Raw genomic sequence first — 17,417 nt, 5'->3', positions numbered from 1 at the left:
GCCCTTAAATACGATCCAACCTCAGCATAACCTGCCTGGAGAAGTGCTGGACATGTCAGAGACCAGGAGGGATTATACATCAAAGTTGCTACAGGACATGGGTAACATGCGCTGGCAGGAACCAGAAAATATGTCTGGAAGTGAATCCTGAAGGTGCCAGATCAAGAAGAAGGTATATAAGGCTAGATAAAGGAGGATTTACCATATGAGGGAACTCTCTAGTGAAACAGGAATTATTTAACTCCCTGGCAAGAACCCTAAGTGATGGCTCTAAAGGCTTGGAAAAAATGACCAGCTGGCATTAAATTAGAGAGGCCATGGAAAAATGTGAGAAAGAGCTCAAAAGGCTTATAGCGCTAAGCATGCTAGAATGGATGTATTATATACAACTGGAAAACCTACCAGCTGGTCATTTCCCTTAAGAGGGCCTAGCGAGCACTCCATTTATTAAAGCAATAAGGAATGAACTAGGGAGGAACACACCAGCATCACGGCAATGCTCAGTAATGCCTGTTTTCTGTGGGATGAGTTAGTAGCTGTTACAGAACTGAGTTCCCTAGAAGCAAAGGGGATGAGAGGATCTTGGAATAGCATGGCTAGCAATGTCTGGATGGCAGCCAAGAGGGGTCTGACTGAAAATGGTCTGCAGAGATGCCGTGAAGTACATGATGGTCCTAGATGCAAATTCAATAAGCAGCCAACTTCCCAGGGTACTGTCAAATCTATACCCATATCTTTGTATCTATATCTATCAGAAAAATTAGGAATACAGGCAGAGGTAACACTCCCCAGTGGAAAGTCATGAACTTTTGCCTAGTTTCCAGACTGGAGTCAACTCCCAGATGCAGACCCATTGACGGAAGGAACATCCAGGTCCAGATGATGAAGGTCTCGATACCACAGCAATCTATACACGAATTCGCATGTCATCTTTGAACAGGAGTCATGCTATTCTTCTCTGTATCTTGCCAATTTTGTATATGTGCTGCTGAAGTGAACACCAGCAATTACACACAACAGTGATTCTTCCATTCTTCCCAAGTGAGACCTGTAGCCATTTACTTGGCTACCATAAGTAAGGTTATGCTAATGTTCACGATCTCTGGCATACAATACATTGAAGGGACATGGATTGTGTAGGAAAGGGAAACTATTTTCCGTCTACCTGTCTGAGGTTCACTAGCTGGGGCTTTGTAAATAAGCCTCGCAAAAGACAGATTAACAAGAGAAAAACAAACAGAACTTTATTAACTTGTTCACTGCACATATGAGTAGGATCACTCAGAGATGAGTAACTCAAAGGGGTGGTTATAATGTGGGTTTATGTAACATCTTAACAAAAGAGCAATATATTTTTAGAGACATTCAAGACAAAGGTAAGAGACTTTGAGTTGCAGGGGCTGCATTCCTTGGGAAGGCAAAAAAATGGGGAAACTAAAAGTAGATAAGGGCTAGTTGCAAGGTTTGTTATATAGATTCTTTTGGTTTCATCTCTGGGCTAATAAGGACCTGGTTATCTCTGGTAGTTAACTTCTGTCCTAGATGGTAGACAAGGAAAGGGAACACCTTTGTCAATTTATATCCTGCCTTTAAGCAAATAACAGGAGGGCACAGAGATATTCTTATATTTACTTCTTTTCAACTGCCTTCAGCTCAAAATAAGCCTATGCCAAGGTGGTACATTTTGAGGTGGTATATTTTGAGGTGGCATATTTTGCTAACCTCCAACTGTCTGGGCATTTTGGAGGGAATTTATATCATATTAATTGAAGCTGATGATCAAGAAGTGGCAAATACAATGGATGCTTTAGAAATGCACATCCAGTCCACAGAAGGGGAATATGTCACGTTTCCTACCACAGAGCATGAAACCCAACCTTCATTTCAATAGGTTCCTTTGGGTTTTGCAGGCAGTATATTCTGCATTGGTAATACAGAATCTACCAATTCATCATGTTGATTTAAAGGCTATTACTAGCTTCCATTAAGGTCCAGAAAAAGAATGTTCTCCGTAGTACTTCAGGTTTTGGTTCTGAAGTGCTGATATTTTATTTCTATGGGTCAGCAGACTCCATGATACTAGACAGATCATGGTAGAGAAAGACACTGTGTAGGACTAGCCAAGCCCAGCAGGATGGTCACAGCAAACTCCTATTATTTGGAAGAAAGTCAATGTCATGTCACAGGTAGAAAAACAACTATACTCCATTCAAAAAACAGGTCTTGGGGTAATACCAGATCCTTTTAGAAACTGCACATCTGTCCTTGAGAATTAAGTGACTGTGTGGTCAGAATGACTCATCATAAATCAGATACTTTCAGATCCACCAAATCATAAAATTGGGCTGTTTTGGCAACAATCATTAGGCAGACATGGTACACCCCAAGTCAGGCTCAAGCTGGTCCAGAAGACACAAATAAGGTTATGAACAGCTCTCAGAGCCCAGGTTTTTCTGGTGCCTTTGTGTCAGCTCACACTCTGGTCACACAGGCACTTTCTATAACTAACTGATGGGAGAGGGAATATACAAACTTGATTCACAGATGGGTCAGTTTAGTAAGTGAGTGCAAACAAAAAAATAAAGTATCACTGCACTATGTCACCTCTCAGGGAAAGCCCTGAGAAAATGTCATGGGGAAAGTCTCCCATCTGGCAGAGCATCAGACACTACAAGGGGTGATGCACTTGGAATGCAGAGAGAATAGACAAAAGGAGGTGTATATACAGATGTACAAGAAGGCAAAAATGGCTTATCTGATTGGTCAATAGCTGGGAAAGAACTAGGTCAAAGGACTGGGAACAAGGAAATCTGGGGATGTGTCAGGCAAATGGAGCTTTGAGAGTGAGCACAAGTATGAGGATCTTTGTATGACACATTAATGCTGAGTAGAGTGGGTCCATCTCAGAAGAGGCATTAAACACCTCACAGACAAGATGACTCAGTGAGTAGATATCTTCTAACCTTTGTCCTGGACCACCATGTGCTTGCATGATGAACTCATAAGAAGAGTGGCCATAGTGGCAGAGATAGACTATCTGTGAGTCAGATAGCATGACCTCCCTCACTAATACTAATCTAATTCCTGCCCTTCTCAATACTCCACTTACTAGCTAAAGAGAACAAAACTGAGACCTCAGAAGAGTGTCACCCCTCATGAAAAGCAAGCAGCCACTTATAGCAAGTTAAACTTCTTCTCCACCCTGTCCCCTAGTAGAGGCAGCTATTCATCACTGACTAGAAGAATCAACACATAATCCACATGCTTTTAGCTAGCACCACTATCCAAGGGCTTATAGAGAGATCTACCAACACATCTCAGACAAACACATTTTACCTAAGAAGGTGTAGCAGCAAACACTATGGTTATAAGTTTCTCCCCAAATATGACCAAAATCTTGATGAAGCTGTGCTTAGAAGGCATGAACTTAATACAGGTAGCACATGATGAAAAGTACAAGGAATTGACAGTAAAGAATGCTGTGGTCCCCCATACATGTGAACATTGGCTTATAACACCTCATGGCCGCTCCCATCTCCAGAGAATAGTCTTTGTCCCAACAGGAGTGTCCAAACATTAGTGGGGCTAATGATGTGGTTAGGATATCCCTAAATTGTACCAACAGCACAAACATTTGGCAGACATAGAGGATTCCTCAAAATATTTGCAAAGTTATGTGTTAAGACAATTACTGGCAAAGATTAATTCATCAGAATTACAAGGATGTATCACCAAGTGCTCACAACTTCAGGGAAATGACATATCGCAGAGATTGTATATATTTTCCCTGTTTTACAAATGCTGCACAACTGTCTACACATCTTCCATTTGTCTTTTAATGGGTGGCAGCATTTTAATCTTTTGTTGAGTGACACCGTTTTGCCACCTATTATTGCATTTTCAGATAATAACAACTTATTAAAAAAAAGAAAAAAAAAAGCAAGTATCAATAGTTGGATTCCAATAGAGTGGAAACTATGTTTTCCAGGGGAAAACATCCTTCTGAGAGTTGTAGTATCTCATGTCAGAGGCTCATCAGAGCACAAGAGCTGGGTAGAGTGTTGAATGCCAACCATTAATAGCTTGTATGTCAAACAGAATCTTCTAGTGGAAGACTTTGAGGTGACAAATATTCTGATTAAAGATGACTGGCAGACATGAAAAAAAACAATATTATTTATAAAAGATGGTTAGTTTCAGCAGCACATACATTAAGGAGCTAGTAAGGGAGAAGCTCACACAATAACAGAAATAAGGAATTTAATAAAATTAACACACCTATTTCCTTCTTAGGAGAATTCTTCTAGAAGAAGGTTAGGAAACTGTAGTGTTCTTCCTGAATCATTACTGCAGCAGTTTATAAATATTCTATTGGTCCAATTTGGGCACATCCTAATGTCCATCTGTTCCCTGGATAAATGATGTAGTCCCCAGTTAGTACTAATTGCAAAATCACTGCACAGGAAAATGGTCTGAATGATTACAGAGAGAATGGAGTCAGCAGCACCTGCAGCTTTGGTTTACCTGGAGTAGGCTGGTGACAAGCACAAAAAAAAAAAAAAAAAAAGGAAAAAATAAATAAGCTTTATCTGCAATCAAGGGGAACAATTAGGGTAGGCCTAATGAGAAACTGCACTAGACATGTTTCTTTCTGCAGGCGCCTGAGTCCCAGAAGAGTTTTCCTGTCTCTCTCTCCATGTCTTTCTTCTCTTCTTTTTCTCCAAGACATATACACATGCACACACAATTTGATAATCTGATGTTTTTCATGTAAAAGACATGCATCGATGTCCAAGTAGAATTACTTACTGCTTTATTCTGGCTTTGACTTGCACCTGTGAATCAGTCCTATGCTAATCAACCTAATCCATGGTAATGACCCCAAGTTTCTAACAGCTGGACTCCCCATGCTAAGGCTTCCGCATTTTTTAAATAATCATATTGGTTGTTTGGCAAAATAAAGTAGCCCTTGTAGGGGAAGGGGAAATAGTTCTAAGGAATTTTATAGTGCAGTCAGATTGCTGTGTCATTTTGAGAAAAGTGGCAAACCAGAGAGTGAAAACTTTGGAGAAACTCGTAGTGAAGGACATAGCTAATTTTGGAGGTCTGGTATGGCATACGGAGAGAAAACAGGAGGCTGACATTTAATAAACACATTCCATGCCCTGTGCCAGTTACTTTACTTTATGTAGGTTTTAGTTTTTATATCATCTACAAGAGACTGTGTCTCAGAGAGGTTAAGTAAGTTGTCCCAAACCCGTAGCCAGCACGTGGTATATCCCTGGCTCAGTTCCAGAACTCCTTCTACACCATCATGCTGCAGAAGGAGAAGCCTCACAGGGAGGGAACGCCATGAATCACCCACCGATGGTTCCACCAGATAATTAAGACAAGACGAAAATGTGCAAATGGACCTATTCCCTATCATCTTCCGTCACAGTGAGCTGGGTTGTGGGCCTGGAGGGAAAATCTAGAGGATGGGACCGGCTAGCTCTGTGCTATGGCTGCCAAAGGAAAGACCCCTGTGAAGAAAAGACTATTAACAATCTCAGCTCCATTAAATTTAAAGCAGCTGCTAACAGTAGGGGCCTTTACATTGTCAATTATATGAATTTTCCTATTACTATGTCATACCAAAGAGCAATTATAGTACATTTATCAAACACTGCTTCCGCTTCTCTGGTTCTGTCCATTAATGCCACAGTGGCAGGCCTTAGAAATCCTTGAAGACAAATCTAACATGCAGACTTTAATTGTTTCAAGGATTTGTGGTCAGAAACAACACTAGGTGAGTAGTAGGGGGTCAATTACACAATTAGTGATAGGCAGAGACCAGCTGAACTCACACAATGCACCAAATATTTATATATCAGTTCACTTTGCAAAGTGCTTTGACACCTACCATTGCACCTCGAATTTGCTTCTGTCCGATTAACCAGTCTGGGAACTATTTAATTACCCTCTTCTTCACAGTTGAGGAAACGGAGACCAGAGAGTCTCTGCTGAATTGCAGCAGAGGATTCCTGTGCAGTTCTGTCCCTACTGAAGAAGCAGAGGAAGAGCAAATGACCAGTCTTATCTCAACATGCCCCAAATTGCAAACAAGGGAATATAATGAGGAAAATGGTTCTACAAAAAGACAGGAAGGAAGAGGAGAGAGGGGAAATGACACAGAAAAAGTGGTAAACCTTGATCTTACTAAGGATGGCTCCTGATTGAGTTACCTTTTTTATTTTTTAGTTTTAGAGAGACAGCATACATAAGCAGGATAGAGGGGCAGAGGGAGAGAGAATCTTATGCAGGTTCCTTGCTCAGCACAGAGCCTGAAGCGGGGCTCAATCCCACGAATCAGTGAAAGGCTCAATTCCATGATCCCTGGAATAATGACTTGAGCTGAAATCAGGAGTCAGACACTTAACTGACCACCCAGGGACCCTCAACTGAGTTACCTGTAAATCATTCCCCTTCAAGGTTCAGTGTGTGCTGTTACAACCCCACAAAGACAGGAAGACAAACTTCTAGAAAATGAGAGAGGTGAGGAGGAGAAGATAATTAGTTCTTTGTAGTAAGAAGTAATTTCAGAGAAAACCTACCTACTCTCAAAAGGGAAGTCTCCCATGATCTCAACAGCAACAATTTTTGTTTGTTTTTATATAAATGTGATGTGTAACACTGTGTGAGTTTGTGTACAGTGTGTAACTTTGATACATTTTTATAGTGTAATTTGGTTGCCAGTGCAGTGATATTTATCACATTACATAATTATAGCACAGTAATTGTCTATACCATTATAATGCACATTAGATCTCTAGGGCTTATATACTAATTATTACAAGTTATATCCTTAAACACCACCATTTATCCCCCCATCCCCTGATAACCACATTTTAATCTTCATTTTTATTTTGTCTTATTTAATTTTAGAAAAAGATAGAAAGCACGAGTGGGGATGGGCAGAGAGAGGAGGAGAGAGACAATCTCCATGCTGAGAGCACAGAGCCTGATGTGTGACTTGATCCCATGACCCTGGGATCATGACATGAGCTGAAATTAAGAGTTGGATGCTCAAGTGGTTGAGCTACCCAGGAGTCCCATTTTATTGTTTTTTACAGGTTTAACTTTTTTTAGATTCTACATATAGATGATATCATATGGCACTTGTCTTTCTCTGTCTGACTTGTCTTGCTTAGCATAATGTGCTCAGTAGTTAAGAAATCACCAGAGAAACAACCTCTGCACACGATGGTTCCTTTTAGTTCTGTGCAATGAAGTGCTCATGGAGCACCAAGTTCTAAATTCCTTTCTATGCACTTGGTAGACATTGAAATAAACAAGAAATGTTTCCTGCTCTTGGGAAATATGCCTTTCCTGGAAGTGACCAAAACATTGGCAAATGATTCAATATGGCATTTTAAATGACAGAGGTGAGCTCAGGTTGCCATGGGAGCACAAAGGAGGAAGAACATCTAGATTAGCCTGGAAGAATTCTCCCAGAGCTGTCTCACATGATAGGTAAGAGCTGATAGAATTTTTTTTTTATGAATAGGAAGGACTTGCCAAAGAAGGAATAGTGTAAGATACAGGGTCTGCTCTACCACTTGGCCAAGCACATTCTGGAAGGAAACAGGTATAAGCCAGTCTTGTGAATGGATGCTTCTCATCAGACCCCACATACCTCAAAGCCATAGGATGCTTTGGCATGGTGGTCAGTGCAGAGGAGAGTGTTGCACTGCACATCCCTCAGGCCCTAGGTCCTTCACTCTGGCTCCTCACACTCTCCCCATATTCCCTTCTCTCTGAAGCTGCCCTAGTCACTGTTACCTCAGGTTCCTGGAGACATGGACCCCCTAACCATTTGAAACAACTTGTAAAGAAATCTCTTAAAGATTTTCTTAATTCAAATGGGATAACCATTTCCAAGGAATTAAGGATAAAAACAAACCCTAAATTTAAAAAGAATGATGGAATGTAGTATTATAAAACAAATTTATCAGGTAGTCTATTCCTGCATCACAAACTACCCCAAAGCTTAAATTATCCCAAATGACTTGAAATAACCACTTCATCTACTTACAAGTTTATGAGTCAGACATTCAGAATGAGTTTGGCTGGTGACTGGTCTCTGATCCCCAGGGCATTAGCTGCTGGCTGGGACTGAAGTGTTCACTTTCAAGATGGCCTCTTTACTATATATTGGAAGCTTCAGGATTCCCTGACATTCCCTTCATCTCTTCCTCTCCTTCCATCTCTCCCTCTCCCTCCCTCATTCTCTCTCCATGATGTCTCATTCTCTGGGACTCATTCATGTGGCCTGGGATTCTTTCAAAGTGATTGTTTCAGGGTAGTCTCCCTGCCTGGCAGCTGGCTTCCAAGAGAGCAACATCTTAGAAGCTGCCAGTCCTCTTTCAGACATCTGAGACTTGAATGATATCATTTTGCCATACGCTATTGGCCAAAGCAGTTGCAAATCATCCCATTTTCAAGGGGAGGATAAATAGATTTCTCCTCTTAATGGACACAGCATCAAAGAATTTATGTCCATCCTAAACGTGCCTCAGTAACTCAACAGAAGTTTGGCCAAAATTTAGTTTCATTAAACTGTGAAGCATTTGGAGCAGCTTCCCTAGATTCTTATTTCTCATCATGATGAAGAAAACAAAAAGCAAAGCTTATATCCTAAGTTCCTCCTCATAAGTAGAGGCCATGCGTGCAGCACTCTGTAGGGAGGCCTATAGAAAAATCAAGGAGATGGGCTGTCAGTTGCAAAGGAATTCACCCACACTATCTACACCTGTTTGTCCCATTTGGGCCTCCTGTAGCAGATGGACTATTGAGAGTAGACCCTGGTGAAACCCACACAATTCTCCCCTCCTGTGTCTATAAATAATTGCTAGAACTTTGCCACGGTGCTAACCTTCTCAGTGAGCAAGAAAATGTAATATTACATTCAAATCCTACTCTCTGGCAGGTTAAGAGTTAATGGCAGAAAAATCCAAGACCTAATTTTCAGTATGTCTTTATAAGGAATTCACCATTAGAACCATTCTGAACATTTTATGTATAATGTGATTAGATAGAAGCAGTATTTAAACCTTTAAAAAAATGCCTAAGTATGTTGCCATCATAAGTAATTGGTGGAGGTGAGACTAGAGCCCAGGCCATCTGACCGACCATCTGACTCTAAAGACCATCTTTCTACTATCTGTACTTAGCTTCCTAATGCAATTACAACAACAAAACAAAACAAAAGGAAAAACAAAAGCTCAATAGGAGGACAGGGACTGCAAATGCTATCCGTGCTTGTAAAGGATAGACGGTGTCTCCAAATCTTTTTAGCTCCCAAAAGTAGCCAAGACAGGGTGCTTCTTGGGAGCTGCTAATGAACACAGGGCCAGGAGACGATGGTCAGGGAGGATTAAAGAGGAAGCAAGCTATAACATCCATGGTTGTCTCCTGTGTCTGGCTATGGTTCAGGGGTGTTTAGGAATGCCCTAGGCAAATATTCAGAGTAGGAAGCTTGTCTTCTAGAATTCAAATTTTCTTTGCCTTTACTCACTCTGGAGCTCTGGAGCTTATCTGCTCCACCACCCCAACCACTGTCCTCACAGCTTCTTGAAGGTCTAAATGCCCAGCAACCTCCTGCTCCTCCCTCTTCCACCGAGCGGGCACTACTACTGCCCCCACCTCAGTACAAAGCAGCTCCTAGGAATGACTCCAATATCTGCCATTTGCACTCAGGTTTAGGGTTTGCCAGTGTAGCTTTCTCTTCAGGAAGTACTTTCACTTCCACATTTCTTCTCTCTCTTTACTGACACCCCCTAAACCAAGTAATGTAGGCAGCAGCCATTTGGCCATAAATCAATCCCAAGAGATGCTTTATTTAATCAAAACAGGTTTTAATTAGAAGATCTAAAGGGAGGAGAAATAGAGATTCAATAAAACAATTTATTAAATTTATTATTACTTAGTAAATAATTTCTGAGGACAAGTAAAATTTTACAATGTCTTTCCAAGGCAATGGCAATTAATTGTGAGAATCCTTCCATACCCTATGAATCACTTTCCTAGGTAGGGATGATATTTTTAAAAATTCAATAATGTTTTATGCTATTCAAGTTATAAAATTTATATAAAAGGTGAATACAAATGAAGATAGGACTAGAACCAGATCATCTGATCCAAATCCCATGATCTTTCTATTTTCCTTGCAAATTTCCTGATTGCTTTAGCTCTGTGTTGTCTCTATGGTAACAAGAGGAACTTTTCCAGTTCTCTCTATACCGAGAACTTTCTCATATATGCTTTCATATGCTTAAAGGTAACGGGGATCCATTAAAGGAGTCTACATTGTTTCAACCAGGCTAAACTGCAATAAAGAGAACCCCAAAATCTTAGAGGGTTTGACCCAATGAAAGTTCATTTTCCGTATATGTCCAAGTCCAAAGTGGGTCAGGAGGCAAATCTTTTTATAAAGCTTTGGAGACACTGGCTGAGAGAGCACCATCTTGCACATATTGTCATCCAGGCTGAAGACAATCCAGAGGAAGATGCTGACTTGCACTCTGGCTCATAAATCTCCCCCTTGGAAGAGATGGAGGTTTCTGCCACTCAAATTTTTTTGGCCAAAGCAAGCTGGGTGTACTCTGCCTAAGTTCACAGGGGATGAACAACTACCAACTTACCATGTGTGGGGTAGGAGAAGAGATGCAACATTTGCAAACAATCAAAATTACTACCGCATACTCAAGATAGAAGTCAGCATGACTGAAGGTTGTCCTATACACTAGGTAATTTAATAACTCAGTTATGATTCATTTAAAACTCATTTGCAGTCTATGGGTAGACACCAACAGGAATAAGACAAAGCTTAGGAGTGAGCATGGTTCATGAAATCAGGAATGAAAAACATTTTTCAAATAATCCCTTGAATTAGTCACAAGGATAAGGTGATTCAACACACATAAGTATTCTGTATATCACAGATTCCTGGTTCCTAGATTTAAAAAGTACCACAATGAAAACCAACAATCAAGACTATCCAAAGCTTCTAGAATATCTCAAAACAAAAGTTATTATAACTAATCAACTGTATATGGGAGGTAGATGGAGAAAATTATTATAAAAATTTGGTTGCAGCTTTATTATATGGCAGCTTATTTATCCTAGGAAATTGAAACTTACATTATTTGGCTTTCTATAATTTATATGGAAATTCCTCACATATCATTGCCTCAGCACCACATAGCAATCCAGCGGAGCAGTTCATCCTTATCTTCATTTCAGAGAGGAAGAGACTGAGGCTCTTTAAGTATATGGTTTGCCCAAATTCCTCATATGAAAAGAGTGCCAGAGCCCGATCTGAGCTGATTTTGAACCTGTCCCATTAATCAAAGAAAGGATTGGAATGTGGCAATAAGACCACAGGTACTTAATAAATCAACATTAAAAAAGTATTATTTATTTATTTATTTATTTATTTATTTAGAGAATGAACAGACGAAGGGCAGAGAGAGAGAGAGAGAGAGAGAGAGAGAGCGAGCGAGCATCCCAGGCAGATTGTGCTGACAGCACAGAGCCCGACACAAGGCCCAAACTCACAAAACTGTGAGATCATGACCTGAGCCGAAATCAGGAGTCAGATGCTTAACTGACTGAGCCACCTAGCTAATCCCACAGATATTACATTCTTAAAGCTGGGATTACTTAGTCTTCCATTTCTTAAGCTGTGTTCCATATAAGAGCAGGTGTTCTTAGAAATAAAGAGAAAATGCATATAGGTTTGGGGCCCTCTGGGTTAAGGAAAAGAACACATAATTTCTTATAAGACTTTGCAGGATCCTTAATGTGGTGTTAAGCATGGTTGGTTTCAACGAGTGAAAGCATGGTTGAGAGGATAATGATCCCTCAAGATGCCCACATTCTAATCCCGAACATGTGAGTATGTTGCATGGCAACAGGGAATTTGCCGATGTGATTAAGGTCCTGAGATGGGAGACCGTCCTGGATTATCCTAATGGGCCTGACTATAATCACAAGGGTCCTTATAAAAAAGAGACAGGAATGTAAAAGTCAGAAAAGATGTGATGATATAATGGTTGAGGTAGAGGGCAGAGAGAAGATGGCCTAAGACACAATCCAAGGAATGTGTCTAAATGCTGGAAAAGACAAGGAGATGAATCCTGTTCTAGAGCCTCTAGGAGGAAACACAAGTTGCCAACACCTTGATTTTAGCACGGTTAAACCCATCTTGAACTTCTGACCCCCAGAATTCTAAGACAATAAATCTTTGCTGTTTTACGCCATTAACTTTGTGGCAATTTTTTACAGTACCACAGGGAACAAATGCAGGATACAGTAAGTCTTTGCTTTTAAAATTATTTGTAATTGAACCTTTTATTCCCTAAAATGCCTACCTCAAGAAATACAGTTTGGAGAACAATGGTATAATCCAATCCCCTACAATTATCCTGAGGTATGGGTTACTCATGTTGGGAATAACATGTTTGATCAGGGTCAAAAAATAATAGTAAATAGAAGAGAGCAGTATTTGACAGTTAAAGCTTGGTGAGAATAACTCACTTCATCACCCCTTGATATTAGTTGCAAAGGTTTTGTCTCCTAATATGACATGTGCCTGCGTCGGTCGGCTACCTGGAGAGAAAAGGCAGCCCCTCTTCTCCTGTCTCCTCTCCCTTCAACACAGACACTTTTCTTATATGCTGCAGGCAAAAATAATTTGAAGCAGGTGACAGCAAAGCTCTCCTTTTTAATGCCCTTTGCCTCAGGCACAAGACTGGATCCTTCTAGACACTAGAAATGTTATGAGCGGACATTCACCCATTCTCCCCCTGGCAAAGCAAAAACATACTTTTCAATTGGATCTCAGAAATGCCGATGAATATCAGAGGCCTGACAGGCTGCATTTTTTACTTGTGTCTTACTTGGAGTGACTTGTGCAGGAAAGGAGAAGAGAGAGATGGCAGGTCTCTCCAACCGCTAACCCTGCCTTGGCCCGCCAGAGAGGAGGGGCGCGGGTGATGAAATCCATCCCACTAACGCAACAGGCTGAATGCTGGTGGGTTTGAAACCAGCAGAACCACAAAACTGCAAACCTTCTGAGTGTGCGGCATATCAGGATCATAAAGAAGTAGAGATCATCACTAAAATAGTAGAAAACCGGGCCCTCAGCCTTCACAGGTTTCTACAAATCATTTCTACCTCTTACCCAAGAGAAACACTCATGATGCATTCGATTTGGAGAATGGAGGAAAAATTCCTGGAGAGCACGACTGTGGTTATGTCACTCTCACTGGAGGGGCCAGCATGATTGAACTGTTCTGCCAGGATGGTAGCTTCAATCCCCCAAAGGCAACTGCAATACTCCAGTAAGTAGAAAATGAAGGTCTGTTCAATAATCTAGAATGATTGTTAATGTGAGTTCCAAAGACATTAAATATGCTTTATTCCCACATGTTAGAGGGCCATTGTTTATTCCATTCTCACAGCCTGCCCTCCTCCAATCTCATCAACATTTGTTCATTGGGATTGTGGCCAATATCCTATGGGCTGCAGCACAAGCCACAATGAAACAAGCAAGCTGCTGGCAGACTGTTAGATTTTTCTTGATCTAGTTGGAGGGCCCAAGTGATATACAGATGTCTTCCAAATGAGCTCTACTTCTTTATACAGAAGGCAGGCTATGGTCATAGGCTATTATTTGATATTTTCAGTTGTCAAGTCACTTTTGATGGCTGAAAACATTTACCTTGCTACCAGGAAGATAATGGGCTGATCCTTAAGAAATACCCAGTAGAAACACTACTCATCACCATCCTTTATGTAGTGACTCATTCAGCAAATGCCTGATAGTCTTTCATGAGCAACAATGCAGAACTGACTAATTCCTCATCCTCAAGGAGCTGATAGTGTTTTGCAGGGTAGGTATGCATGTATATATGTGGAATACAGATTGGGTCACAAAGAGCAGAGACACCCATTCTGTCTATGTGTCAGCAGAGGTGTCACATTTGCAAGAGGCACTTGAACTCAGTCTGGAGAAAATTAGTCAGAATTCAAAAGTCGTGGCGTTTCATAGCTCACAGAGGCATGGAGTGCAACAACCCTTGGGGAAGTGTGAGTGGTTCTGAATGGACTTGCGGAGTGAGGTGGGCAGTCGTCAAAAGGAAAGTTGAAGAGACAGGAAGAAACCATATTAGGGAGAGTCTCATGTGACAAGAAGGACCTTCAGCTTAATAACACATCAAAGAGGATTAACGAGTTTACTCAACACCACTTGGGATAACAGCCTGAGCCAAAATTGAAATAACCTGTGTTCTCTTTGTTTATCCAGCTTTTTCACTTCTCCTATCAATCAGGTGCAGGTATTTCAAACAAAAGGAGTTCTTTTTCAAACAAAGAGAATTTAATACAGGGCATTGTTTACATAGTGATGGGAAAGTTAAAAAGCCAAATCAGGGCAGTGAGGCAAGCTAGAAATTAACAACAACAGCAGATTACCTTGTGATGTTACAGGAACCCAGAAGTCCATGGTGTCTGGCTGGAACTGGACCACTAGGAGTGTGGTAGCAGCTTCCCCTCATAGGTCTAGAAGATAGACTGACGGACTCCCCAGCAGGATCTGCAACCATAGAGAAGATGCACCTGCTTTGAGATGCCACCAGATAGAGGGAAGAAAGAAGAAATATGCTGGCTTCTGTTTTTCCTCTCGTTTTCCCCCTGGTACCGTGACCTACACAGTCCACCCCTATTTTGCTTCTTAGCATCCACTGCACTTCTCTGCCCATATTTAGCTCTCACATCCTAACAGCCTCCCTCTCCTGTTTCACAGAATGTTATCCATGGAATCCACAGAATAACTGTCCTGCATAAAAAGAAAATGTTCTCACCCACTTCTCAAAAGGGGAGATGTAAAGGCCCATCCATCACCATGTCCATATCGAAGTAAAGTATCCTTCCCTTCATGCCATCACTAGCCCAGTGACATATGAACTACTTTTCTAAGAGAAATTGCTACTGACAGCTTTGAAACAAAACAGTAGGGAAAATGAAACAAAAAAAACAACAGGATAATGTATACATAGTGAATATGTGTAGCATATAACTGATCATGAGGCCACGGTTGATATTTTTACAGCAGCTTTACTGAGGTGTAATTGATACACAGAAGTGTACATATTTAAATTATGCAACTTGATATGTTTTGACATATGAATACACCAATGGAATCATCCCTGCCAAAAGTTTCCTCATGTCTCTTTGAAATTCCTCTCTTCTGTTTCTCCCTATTCCCCACCCCCACCCCAGTCCCAAGTCTTTCTGTCACAATCTTTCTGTCACAATGAGTTTTATATAAATGTTAGGACTCATGCAGTATTTTGTATGGATTCCTTCACCTGGCAAAGTTATTTTGATACTCATCCATGCTGTTGTGTGCAGCAATATCCATTCTCTTTTATTGTTGAGTACTACTATATTTTATATACATATATATTTATATCTATACACATATATAGATATAGATATACCATCATTTATTACCTATTTGTCTGTTGATGGAAATTTGAATTATTTGCTGTTTGGGGCTATTACAAATAAAAGTTGCCATGAAAAGTCATATTAATGTCTTCATATGGGCATATATTTCCTTTTCTCTTGAGTAAATATCAAGGAGTGGAATGGCTGGTTCATATATCAGGAATATGTTTAACTGTTTAAGAAAATTGCCAAAGTCTTTTCCAAAGTTGTCCTATCATTCCCAGTTGATATTCTTCAAACAAAATGTTACCTTTGTGTTTTAACCGGCTGGATCAGTCGATGCAGGTTCCCGAGGGAGGGAGTGAGACTAGGGCAGGACAGGGAGCACAAAGAGTGGAGGCCAAGCAGCGTTTCTGATCAAGCCACTCTCCTTATTGAGAGACCACGCATGTCTTATATAGGATAGAAGGCCGGCAGTTGATGTGAGTTAGTTGCTAGGAAAGAAGGGCGGGGACTGCAGCGTCAGCACGCTGCCCAAGAGGCTAACAAGAAAGGCTTGGGAGGTAAACAAGAAGGCCTCAGCTGAAGGTGATAACGCAGCTCAGCTGTGTGGGTGACTAATCTTGCAGGTCAAGGCTCATGTCTTTTCTTCTGGCAACTCTTCTGGCAGCTCCCCACACCTTTGCCCCCAAGTCATCACTTTGATCAGGATTCTTTAACTTGTGGGGTGTTCCAAACGTTCCTGAAATGTCTGCATATATAGCTTTCTGCTATTCTTGTGTTACTATTGTTCTCCATTGATATTTGTTATTAGACATGAAATTACTAAGAGACAATTTAGTGAACCCACTAATGTCCAGGATCTAAGACCCAGGTTCTGATTTTCTACTTGTTACCATTTTGCAGAAACAACCTTAATAACCCTTGGCAATCAGAATCAATGACCACTGAATCAATGGCATGAGGATGCAAAAAGAGCCTCAATCCAATTGCGAACCAAGACTTCTGCATGGGGATAGGGATAGGAAACAAAAATTCTGTAAATGTACCACTAAGTGTAATAACGACAGGGTCCACTCCTACTTCCACTTTGGTACCAAGACTTATCAATTCCAGCCATGAGAGAAAAAGTGTCATGTACTGGTTGTTAGTTCAAAGCAAATGTTGTATACTGTAGGAAGCAACTTAAACTCACAGAATGCTGTGGCCTAGCTAGTGCCGATACTGAATCTTCAGTTGATGTCCACCATTCTATCAGGCTATTTACTTCCCTCTCTCTCTTTTTAAAGTTTATTTATTTATTTTGAAAGAGAGGGAGAGAGAAACAGAGAGCTTGAGCAAGGGAGGGGCATAGAGAGAGACAAAGAGAGAATCCCAAGCCGTCTCTGCTCTGTCAGGGCAGAGCCAGATGCAGGGCTCAAACGTGTGAACTATGAGATCATAACCGGAGCCAAGTTCAAGAGTCAGAGGCTTAAACTACTGAGTGAGCCACCCAGACACTCCCAGGCTATCTGCTTCTGAAAGCAAAGATATAAAAAGAAAACTAATGGATTTTATAGGCATTTCTTGATGTAACATAATTTCCTCAGTCAAAAGCAATGTTATATGGGATATATCATGATAAGTAAGGTACTAAGTCCATGAGGGTAGTGCATACAAAAATATTTAAACATGTAAAACAACCACAAACCAATTGGGCCATATTCTAGAAGGTACAGATTGCTGCCCCTAACCCATGATGGGAAAGGACGGAAATATAATCAACCCAGATCAACAGCTTGATCCCTAGTAGTGTTATAGTACCAAGTTAGGGGCTCAGGATTGGCCTTTGCCACTGATACATTAGGTACTTAAGAACTAGGTAACCATATCAAGTTTAATGAGAGGAAGCTCATGTTTTTACATCCATGCAAAGCTTCCTT

The 17,417-nt window shown here is 40.8% G+C and overlaps 1 non-coding gene across 1 annotated transcript; it reads right to left on the bottom strand.

The window, feature by feature from the left end:
* Window positions 1–895: 895 nt before the first annotated feature.
* Window positions 896–1,001, bottom strand: LOC115277155. The gene has a single exon (XR_003902261.1). It is a non-coding gene; the product is annotated as a U6 spliceosomal RNA (small nuclear RNA).
* Window positions 1,002–17,417: the final 16,416 nt, after the last annotated feature.

This window comes from Suricata suricatta, chromosome 13 (genome assembly GCF_006229205.1).
Source record: "Suricata suricatta isolate VVHF042 chromosome 13, meerkat_22Aug2017_6uvM2_HiC, whole genome shotgun sequence".
Lineage (NCBI taxonomy): Eukaryota > Metazoa > Chordata > Mammalia > Carnivora > Herpestidae > Suricata > Suricata suricatta.
This window is presented reverse-complemented; position numbering and strand designations above follow the sequence as displayed.